Source organism: Nicotiana attenuata, unplaced genomic scaffold, assembly GCF_001879085.1.
Source record: "Nicotiana attenuata strain UT unplaced genomic scaffold, NIATTr2, whole genome shotgun sequence".
NCBI lineage: Eukaryota > Viridiplantae > Streptophyta > Magnoliopsida > Solanales > Solanaceae > Nicotiana > Nicotiana attenuata.
This window is the reverse complement of record NW_017672739.1, coordinates 154658-166021: the sequence shown is the minus strand read 5'-3', so window position 1 is coordinate 166021 and position 11364 is coordinate 154658. Positions and strand designations below refer to the sequence as shown.

The 11364-nt window shown below is 40.6% G+C and overlaps 1 long non-coding RNA gene across 1 annotated transcript; it reads right to left on the bottom strand.

The window, feature by feature from the left end:
* Nucleotides 1-9113: 9113 nt before the first annotated feature.
* Nucleotides 9114-10790, bottom strand: LOC109214335. The gene is made up of 2 exons (XR_002066161.1): nt 10523-10790; nt 9114-9607 (listed from the first exon to the last, which is right to left on the bottom strand). It is a non-coding gene; the product is annotated as an uncharacterized LOC109214335 (long non-coding RNA).
* Between the last annotated feature and the right edge of the window lie 574 nt (nt 10791-11364).

The following is an 11364-nucleotide window of genomic DNA, read 5'->3' as shown; positions in this document are numbered from 1 at the left end:
TGGTCGGGAGAGACACTGCTTCGACCTACTTGGAGACATAGTCAACTACTACCAATATGTACTTGTTACCATACGAGCTGACAAATGGCCCCATGAAGTCGATCCCCCACATGTCAAAAACCTCCACCTCTTGAATTGTGGTCATTGGCATCTCGTGTCTGCGAGATATGTTGCCTGTCCTTTGGCACTCGTCGCAACCCTTGACCCAAGCATGGGCATCCTTGAACAGAGTTGGCCAATACAAGCCCGACTCCAGCACCTTAGCTGCTGTCCGAATTCCTCCAAAGTGTCCACCATATGGTGAAGCATGGCAAGCCTGCAAAACATAATTTTGATCTTTCTCGGGGATACACCGCCGGATCATGTTATCTACACAGATTTTAAACAATAGAGGTTCATCCCAATAATAAGACCGACAATCACGAAAGAACTTTTTCTTTTGAATTGAGGAGAGTTCATGAGGTACAATACCACTTGCTAAATAATTAGCAATGTCAGCATACCACGGTGCCTCCTCCATTGTCATTGCTAGTAACTGTTCATCCGGGAATGTCTCTGTTATATCCTCAACATCTACCTTCTTTTCAAATCCTTCCAACCTTGAGAGGTGGTCAGCTACTTGGTTCTCTGTCCCTTTTCTGTCACGTATCTCCAAATCAAATTCTTGTAACAGAAGAACCCAGCGAATCAACCGTGGCTTTGACTCCTTCTTTTCTATCAGGTACCTAATTGCTGCATGGTCAGTGTACACAATAACTTTCGAGCCAATCAAGTATGACCTGAATTTGTCGAATACAAAAACGACAGCCAACATCTCCTTCTCCGTCACAGTGTAATTAAGTTGTGCACCACTTAGCGTTCTGCTTGCGTAGTAAATCAGGTGCATCAGTTTATCTTTTCACTGCCCCAAGACTGCTCCTATGGCATAGTCACTTGCGTAGCACATGAGCTCAAATGGTTGCTCCCAATTGTGTGCAACAATGATGGGTGCAGTCACCAATCTCTTCTTCAACTCCTCAAATGCCAACCTGCAATCATTAGAAAACACAAAGGGGTGATCCTTTTCAAGGAGTTTACATAATGGGTTAGCAATCTTAGAGAAATCTTTTATGAATCGCCTGTAGAACCCGGCGTGCCCAAGGAAACTTCTCACCGCCTTGACTGAAGTAGGCGGTGACAACTTCTCAATCACGTCAACCTTAGCATGGTCAACCTCAATCCCCTTACTAGACACTCGATGCCCCAAGACTATCCCTTCTTGTACCATAAAATGGCACTTCTCCCAGTTCAGCACTAAATTTGTCTCCACACATCTTTTGAGCACTCTTCTTAAGTTGTGAAGACAGTCCTCGAATGAATCCCCCACCACGGAGAAATCATCCATAAAAACTTCCATAATGTCCTTCACCATGTCTGTGAAGATGGCTAACATGCACCATTGAAATGTCGCCGGTGCGTTACAAAGCCCAAAAGGCATTCTCCCGAAGGCAAAGTTGCCATACAGACAGGTGAACGATGTTTTCTCTCTGTCTTCGGGGGCTATTGAGATCTGATTGTACCCCGAATATCCATCCAGGAAACAAAAGTGAGATCGCCCGGCCAGTCTGTCCAACATTTTGTCAATGAATGGCAGGGGAAAGTGGTCCTTCCGGGTGGCTGTGTTCAATTTCCGGTAATCCATGCAAATCCGCCATCCCGTGACTATACGAGTTGAGATCAACTTATTATTCTCATTTTGGACGACCGTCATTCCTCCCTTTTTTGGTACACATTGAACAGGGTTGACCCAATTGCTGTCAGAGATGGGAAAGATGACACCCGCATCTAACCATTTGATCACTTCCTTCTTCACCACCTCTTTCATATTCGGGTTCAACCTTCGTTGATGTTCTCTGGAAGGTTTGTGCCCTTCTTCCAAGAGAATCTTGTGCATACATAAGGCTGCGCTGATACCCTTTATGTCTGCCATGGTCCAACCAATGGCAATCTTATATTCCTGTAGTACCTGTCGAAGCTGCTCTACCTGCACATCTAGCAAACCGGATGATATAATAACAGGCAAAGTAGAATCAGGCCCTAAGAAAACGTACCTGAGGTGTGATAGGAGCGGTTTCAGCTCCAGCTTGGGTGGTTCCTCTACTGATGGTTTTGCTGGAGGTGTATCCCTTTTTTCTAAGTCAAGGGACTCGAACTGAGGTTCCCTCTTCCAGAATCCTTGGCCTTCAAGTGCCATGACCCACTCAGCCAACCCTTCACCATCCATCTCCTCTAAATTTGTCAGGTAGGCCTCTAATGGATCTTTAGCAGTCAGGGTCACATCATCTTCGTGCAGGATCACATCTACTGCCTCCACTAGGTAGAAATTAGCATATTCACTGGGTCTCCTCATGGATTGCGGAACGTTGAATATGACTTCTTCATCGTTCAGCCTCATTTTTAATTCCCCAGTTTCACAATCAATCAGTCTCTCCCAGTGGCTAAGAATGGCCTCCCTAAAATGATAGGTATCTCCTCATCTACCTGACAATCAAGAATAACAAAGTCTGCAGGGAATACAAGCTTCCCCTCTTGTATCAACACATCATCAAGAATCCCAGTTGGCCTTTTAACCGCGCGGTCAGCCAGTTGCAACAGCATCAAAGTCGGTCTAGCTTTGCCAATACCCAGTTTGGTGTATATAGCCAGAGGCATCAAATTTATGATGGCTCCTAAGTCACATAATGCCTTTGCAAAGGCATAACTTCCAATGGTGCACGGAATAGTAAAGCTACCTGGGTCAGACATCTTTTGAGCCATGGGTCTTGTCACTACTGCACTGCATGTCTGAGTCGGAGTTACTGTGGATAGGTCCTGGAAATCAAACTTCCTTGACATTAGATCTTTCATCATCTTTGTATAGCCTGACATCTCCCTCAAAGCATCCATCAAAGGAATATTCAACAGAATTTGACGCAGCATGTCCATAAATTTCCTGTATTGATCTTCCTTCTTTTGTTTTACCAGTCTCTGAGGGAAGGGTGCAGGTATCACCCTTTGTGCACTGGTTGCTGGCTTCTCTCTGTTGGGGTTCTGTGGCACAAGAGGTACCACCTGTTCTGCAGCTTGTTCACTCACCTTAGCCTTACCCTTTTCATCCTGACCCTGTTCAACCACCACTTCAGTAAGTTCTGCTGGTTCATCTACCTCTAATGGAACTGGAGTGGCTGGCGTAGTCTCCTTGCTGGCTTGTGCGACTTCCTGTTCTTTGTCTAAATCTCTCCCATTCCGGAGACTTACTGCCATCAGTTGATTCGGGTTTTGCTCCTTGGGGTTAATGTTTGTGTCCGCTGGCAATGTTCCCTGGGGGCGGTTGTTCAAAGCCATAGACAGCTGCCCCAACTGAGTTTCAATGTTCTTTATTGCTGAGTCATGCACTGCCAACTTTTCCTGCATCTTACCATTTGTTCCAATGAGTTATTGAAGCATACCCTTGATCTCCACCATGTTGTTATCTTGTTGCTGAGGAGGTGGCTGATATGTCAACTGTTGCTGATTTTGCTGTGGATAGCCCTGTTGTCTCTGATATGGCCTTGGGGTTGCATACCTCCAGGCTGTGGCATGTTTGGTCTGTATTGCTGATTTGGTGCCGGTCTCCACTGCTGTACCCATCTCATCAATCTTCTTTGTCAATATACTCATCTGAGTCATGAGTGTGGCTATGTTCTCTGCATGCGAATTATTTGGGTCAAGAGGAACTGAATGCACTATGGGTGCCAGTGTTGTACCTTTAGTCATCCACCCCGAATTCTGGGACATCTTGTCAAGAAGGATTTCGCACTCGGTGAATGTCTTACTAAAAAATGCACCTCCAGCTGAAGCATCCACATTGGCCTTTAAATTGTCAGCTAACCCCATGTAGAACCTCTGGCCGAGCATCTGGTCTGGAATACCATGGTAAGGACACTTCACTAGCATCCCTTTGAATCTTTCCCAAGTTTCCTGCAAGGTCTTAGTCGGCTGCTGCTTGTACTGCAATATTTCATCAATCTACCTTGCAGTCGTATTGGGCGGGTAGAACTTATTCAGGAATTGCTTGACTAATTCCTCCCAGGTGACAATGGAATTTACAGGGAGCAAATTCAACCAAGTCTGAGTTTCCCCAGTCACAGAGAACGGGAACAGTAACAGCTTGATAGCTTCCAGGGTCACATTAGGCTGCCTTTCGGTCACACAAATCGACAGAAAATTTTTCAAGTGTTGCTGAGGGTCTTCAATATGTGACCCGGAGAACAATCCCTTATTCTGTAAAGAGATGCAGCATGTTGTTGGTGATCTGGAATGTCTCCGCTTGAATTGGGGGCACAGCTATGGCAGTAGCCAGGTTGTCAGTTGTAGGCTGTGCCCAATAATAAAGTGCAGCTTCTGGCACAAGAGGTGCCACTACTCTGACGTTTGGGGCAACTGGCTCGTCCCCGATGTTTCCGTTGACGTTCTCTACATCACTCATGTCAATTTCAAGCTGGTGTGGTTGTTGTGATTGTTGGATCCTCTTGTTAGCACGGTTCAATGCCCTGAATATTTTCTCGAGGTCTTAGAGTCCTTCAAGAGTTCTCCAGTCCTCGAAGAATTTCTGGGCATACACCTGAATTCCACAAGAGTTCAAACGTGAGAATTTCAACGAAAAGATTGTTTAACACCTTCGAAAATTGATTTAAACTAATAATTCTAATACTACTTCTAAGTTGTAATAAATAACACCGTTAGTTCCCTCGCAACGGCGCCAAAATTTGATCACGCCCAACTATGCCCTCTAAAAGACAAAGCGGTCGTTGCAAATATAATCCGATTTTAAGTCCGGAGTCGAATCCTCAGGGAACTAACCTATCTATTACAACTCTTTGGCAATGCTAGTATCAACTCAACCAATTTCTAGATGCAAGATTTTTATCAATTAATCTTGGGTTTTGTTTAACTACTTCAAATAATAATGAAAATAACCATATGCTAGATTAGAGATGATTCAATGGTAAAAAGGTCTAGGACAGTGATTTCCCCAATTGCTAGTTTAGGTCTTGACTCTTTCGCTATAATCTCGCCGTAATACTCTATGAGGATTAAGACCTATGGGTTATCGTAATTATCTCTCGATCAACTACAATAATTTACTAGAGCATTCTCTCGAACTACTCTAGGTGACAATATGTGCAGCTTTAAATTATCCAACCAAAGTTTCGTTATCTCTAAACCCACTTTTAAGTTCAAGTAATGAATATCTTCAATTACCCAAAAGTGGTGTTGTTCAACAGCAGTCTAACCTAATATTCTTTCTCAAGCAATATGAGGTAATTACACACGATTAATTAAGGGCCCATTCAATTAATCACCATACAACACGTAGTTGAACAATCATATAATAAATCCGGCTCGATTATAACAAGTTGAGTCAAAACTTCAACCAACAATTGGTTCCATCAACCCTAGATAATTGTTTAGCTACTCATAACAAAATAAGAATAAACTACAAAGTTGTTCATAATGTATAATTGCAAGAATTAAAAGGAGATAGAAAAACTCTAATGTTTGGTTGATCTTCTCACACTTGTTCTTGTTTCCAAAATAGTCTAAAACAAGCTTAATTATGTCTTGGGCGAGCTTCTAAAGTTTATAAGGGTTTGGAACAAGTTTTCCCCGAATTACACTTTGGTCCCCAATTTTCTGGCAATTGAACAGTTCACCGCAGCCGCGGCAAGACCGCGGCGCGACAGCGGTGAAGGCTGAACATTCTACCTCGCGTAGTTGTCTATCGCGGTTCAACCGTGGTTCCACCGCGGTCGCGGTGGATTTCACCTTAGTCCATTTTTGCTTCTTTATGCTCGGGTGCTTCTTGATTGGGCGTTTTCTTAACATTATTGACTCCAAAACACTCTGTAGTGCTTCCTCACTTAGATTATTCCCTGCAAAGCAAAAGAACACCAATTAGAGCATTTTGTTATCAACTCGCCTATGAAACAACAATAAAGCATGATAATATTAAGGTGTAAATATCATCTATATAGCCTAATATCAATCATCTCCTCAACTCGTCATCAATCTCCAAGCTATCAAACAACATGAGTGCTTTCTCTAGAGAATCGTCTAGATATACATTCGAATCTATAAGTGGCTCATCCACCTCCACAGCAGATATCATAAAGAGCTCCTCATAATAGCGGGGAAGTTGGACCGCCTTATAGACATTGAAAACTACTTCCTTGTTGTCCACCCTCATAATTATTTTTCTTTACCTCACTTTAATAATTGCATCACCTGTAGCCAAGAGTGGTCGTCCCAATATGATTGGAACTTGTTCATCGGCCTCATAATCTAGGGTAATGAACTTCGCTGGGAAGATGAATTTCCCAATTTAGAACAACACATCTTCAATCACTCCTTCAGGGTAAGCTACAGATCTATCAGCTAGTTGCAACATCATAGTGGTTGGTCTTGGAGCTCCCAGATCCAATTGCTTGAACAAGGGCATGAGATTTATGCTCGCCCCCAAATCACAAAGAGCACGGCCCACATCAATATTACCAATCACCACAGGGATGGTGAAGCTGCCAGTGTCCTTAAGCTTTTGAGGGAGCTTGTTTTGGACCCTCGAAGTGCACTCCTCAATAAGTGATACCGTCTAGAGTTCAGTCAATCTCCTCTTTGTGAGCCACTATATCTTTGATGTACTCAGCATATTTTGAAATTTCACAAAGTACATCCACCAATGGAAGATTTAATTGAACCTGGCTCAACATAGAGAGAAATTTATTAAACATGCGATCATCATTCTTCTTCTATAACCTTTTGGGGAAAGGTGGTAGTGGCCTTGCAGCACTCACTGGCTCCGAACTTGCATCATCTTTCTTTGATTCATGTGTTGCCTTAGGAATCAACTCCCCTTCAGGTATAGGCTTATCTCTTCTCTTCTTTGGTGCTTCTTCTAATTTCCTCCCTTTCTTGAGTGTGGCTACATTAATTTGAGGGTTCTTCTCTGTATCACTAGGGAGAGCGCCTGCCGGCCTAGTATTTTGATTTGACGCCAAATGCCCCATTTGTCTCTCAAGATTTCTGATCGGTCCTGATTTGTTGATTGTCAAGCAACAACTTCTTCAACAGGTCATTCGTACTCTCCTCTGCTTGCTGGGTTGGCTTCTGAGGTTGACTGTAATTTCCTTGGGGTCTATAATAATTCTGAGTTATCTGATTTCCACCCAGGAGAAGTTAGGATGTTTCTTCCAATTTGGGTTGTAAGTGTTCCCATGTTGTACATGCTGATTTATCGGACCTCTGCTTTGTTGTCCCACATAATAGATGGATTCAGGATTTGTGGGGAATATGTCACTCGTGTGACCGTCACCATATAATTCGCAGCAAGTAGACATCTATTGCACATGTTGCATCTGTTGCATTTGGTACATTGTCATTTTATTCATCTGATTTGTTAATTTCGCTATATCTGCTCTCATGGCTGAGAAGTAATCAAGCTCAATTACACCGGCTGCCTTATGTTTCAGTGCTCTTCGTGATTCCCCATCTCCTTGCCAATTATTATCATTAGTAGTAAAACTATTTAGCAGGAGTTGGATTTCACTATACGGCCTTGCCATGCAACTACCCCCTAAAGTTGAGTCAAGATTCATCTTTGATGTCTCATCCAACCCATCAACGAAAGTATGACCCAAAACCTCATCAGTCTGACAGTGATGTGGGCAGTCTCTAAGTAGCTTCTTGTATCTTTCTCAAGCCTGACGAAGATTCTCGCCATCCCCTTGTTGGAACCTAAGAATCTGGCTCCTCGGCAACTTTGTCCTCTTAGTAGGAAAAAACTTGATTAAGAATTTTCTTGCTAGATCATCCCAAGTGTGGATCGAGTTCGCAGGCTCCTTTTGCAACAATTCTTTAGCTTCCCCCAGCAGTGAAAAGGGGAACAATGTTAGCCTGACATAGTCCTTGAAAACATTCGGATAATTATAAGTATCCGTAATTTCCAGGAAGTTCTGAATGTGCCGCTACGGGTCTTCATGAGATAGACCCACATACTGTCCTGTGGACTGAATCAGCTGTACCATGTACTGTTTGAGCTCAAAGTGACCCGTGATATCAGGCTTCAGAATAGCTTGAGTCATATTAGCAAGATTGGGCCTTGCGGCTTCTATCATTGGACGCTCTTCATTACTTGCCATCTCTAGTGGTTGTAGTCAAACTACTCCAACTCTCTCTTTATTCTAGTTCAAGCTTCGACTTCTCTCCTCACCCTGTGAAGTGGTCCTTAAATTTTAGGATCAAGAGGAAGGAGGTTGTTTGCGCTTCTACTCCTCCACATTCAAGAGAAGAGCATGTGTTAACACAAATATGGCAAACTCAAAATTAAAACTTGAAAAAATAACTAATAAAAGCTTAACTCGAACAAGTAGCTAATTTTTAAGTCCCTGGCGACGGCGCCAAAAATTTATTACGACCAAGCACACACGCAAGTATACATGGTCGTTAAGTAATAAAGTAGTGAGTAGAGTATCGTTTCCACGAAGACTTATGATTAACTTTTGATTGATTCAAACTTACATAACTTATCTGTTCAAGAGATTTTTCGTAAAATGTATAGGTGATTAATTAATTATCAAAGAAACTATCACGGTTATATAAGTTGAGATCGACTAAAACACGTAGCAATTTCGCATAAAATCAGTAGGAGAGGATATTCCACGGTCATAGGCTAGCTAAAAATCTTGTTGCGTTCTTGGCTTAAACTGATTAATTGATTTATTTGGTTTGTTGATTGACAGGGTTAATGTTACTCACCAGAATTGTCGAATTCTTACTCACCTATTCAAGCTAACTCAATACCTATATGTCTATGGAATTAAGACTAACAAGAACGCATTTACACTTCCTATATTTCAACCAAGCAAGACAATTAGGTATATTTCTATCCTAATTGCGAATCTGTTTTCCGATGCCCGGGTTCATGAACTTGCTCTACTCAATTCTATGTGCAATATAGAATTTCCACTTTTGAGTTCAATTCTAGATTCGTAAGTAGTATTTCATTGTTATCTACACAACAAAGTAATCAAGAACAGAACTAAATAAATAACCCAATATGATAAAATCAAACTCGTCAATTTAAACATCAAACGTCAACATTCATGTAATACCCATCACCCCAGAATAATAAGGTTCTTAGCCACTCATATTCATAACAATCATCAAAATAATGTTTTCAAACATAAAAGCTATGAATACTAGAATGGAAGAATTGATCAAATCCATGCTCCCGAATGTTTCGTACTTATGTTCCTCTCTCAAAGTAGTGTCTCCCTTGCCAAAATAGGTTTAGATTTGCTTTTATATGAGCTGGGGGCGTCTTGGGGGTAAGAAATAACCGAGTCCTAGGTGAAATAGGACAATTTCACGTCACTAGCGCCCAGGGTAGCGTGGAGCGCTAGCCCTGGCACTTGGTTTTATAGCATTCTGTTTTGTGCGCCACAGGTAGCCTCCCACACTGCTTGTGGCACTACAATGTGCACTTTTCCATTTTCTTCTCATTTTCGCTTCAATTCACGCACCTTCGTCCCAAATTGACTCCGGATGATTCCTACGCAAAGAAATACCACAAATTAACACAAATCATTATATTACACATCCAAAATCTACGAGACATGAGCAAATATGCGAGCCAATATACACAAAAATATGAATACTTTAAGCCAAATATCATCAACCAAACATAGAAAAATTGAAAAATACTTTTCACAAAATATTTTCCTTCATACCAAACACACCTTAAGTAAAAATGCCTTCATTGAGTCTAATGACAAGGGAGTTAACTTTTTGGATGTTCGATTCCATTGTCCCATGTCTGAAGATGTCAATCTTCTTTGATAATCTCTCCACCATAAATAGATCTCTTTTGTTATATAGGATTAATGAAGTAGATTCTAAATTTATACTAAATGACTATATTTTGATATATTTAAATCATCAATGTAAACAATAAGGAATACTGGATTCTTAATATTGTTGCTTTGGATAAACATTATATTGATTAAAATCTTTAATGTATATTTTTACTTTATATTTTATATTCCAGTTACATAAAAAGAAAAATGCATTAATTTTTTATAATAAATATTTAATTCATTTCTCTCTTTTAAATAATATACTACGTGTAAATTGAATATGTACTGTATTTTTTTTATAATTTAACACTCAAAAGTACTTTTTGAAAAGATTATCCAAACACAATTTGCTTATTAAAGTACTTCTCAAATGAACTGACCAAACACAACTGTAATTTTAAAAAATTATTTTTGAGCAAAAGTACTTTTCAAAATAAATAATTTTTGGCAGATTGGCCAAACATGCTCTAAGCTATTGACAGTGCTAGTGAAGTTAAATAAGCATCAAGATAGGTCACCTGATGCTAACAATAACAACAACAACAACAACAACAACCCAGTGGAATTCCACAAATGGGATCTGGAGAGGATAGTGTGTATATAAATCTTACCCCTAATTATCAAGGTAGAGAAGCTGCTTCCGAAAGACCCTCAACGCAAAAACTGGAGCAATAGAGAAACAAGCAGGTTTTGTTATTACCCGACGTACAATGTGGACTTTGGATGGGGGAGGCCACTTGTACCGAACTCATTTATTTTGATGGATAGTAAAAGTGGGGATGGAATTGAAGCAATCATATCGTTAGAGGAACAAGTAATTAATGACTGAATTTGAGAAGGATGAGCTTCCTGACTTCTCCTTATCCAAATATATAAGACTTTAATTAACTCAAGCGGGGGATTTTTTTAGGAGTTTTGGTACAGTCTTTCAATTCAAGGTTGTATGAGTACCAATGGGTACACTGGAATAACTCAATATTATTTCCAATCCTGTTTTGAGATTGATGTTTTTAGGAGTTCTATGGTTGGCCTAACCCTATCTTTTTCTACCTAGCCCATGTGTTTGTGTCACGTCCCAAACTTTGTGTAGGGAAAATTGATTCGAGGACGCTACGGAAAGATGCTGTCCCTGGAGTAGATCTCTGTGCTATCCAGGCAAAAAAAATAAAAAATGTTCTACTCCCAAGATACAATGAGTAATTAATTTTTAATCTGTAACCAAATAGAAGTTCTGAATAACTCTTTAATCTAACCAGAAGGAGTAGATCTTTTTCTGCATATGTATATTTATATGTAACTGAATATGTATATTTATATTTTACAGAGAGTGAATATAACTAACATACATGAAGAGATGCACTCTATTGTAATGATAGGATACATCATTGCATGCAGATCATGTGTCCTAAAGATTGGATGCATCTTTTAACAAAGAGTTGCATCATGTAGAAAA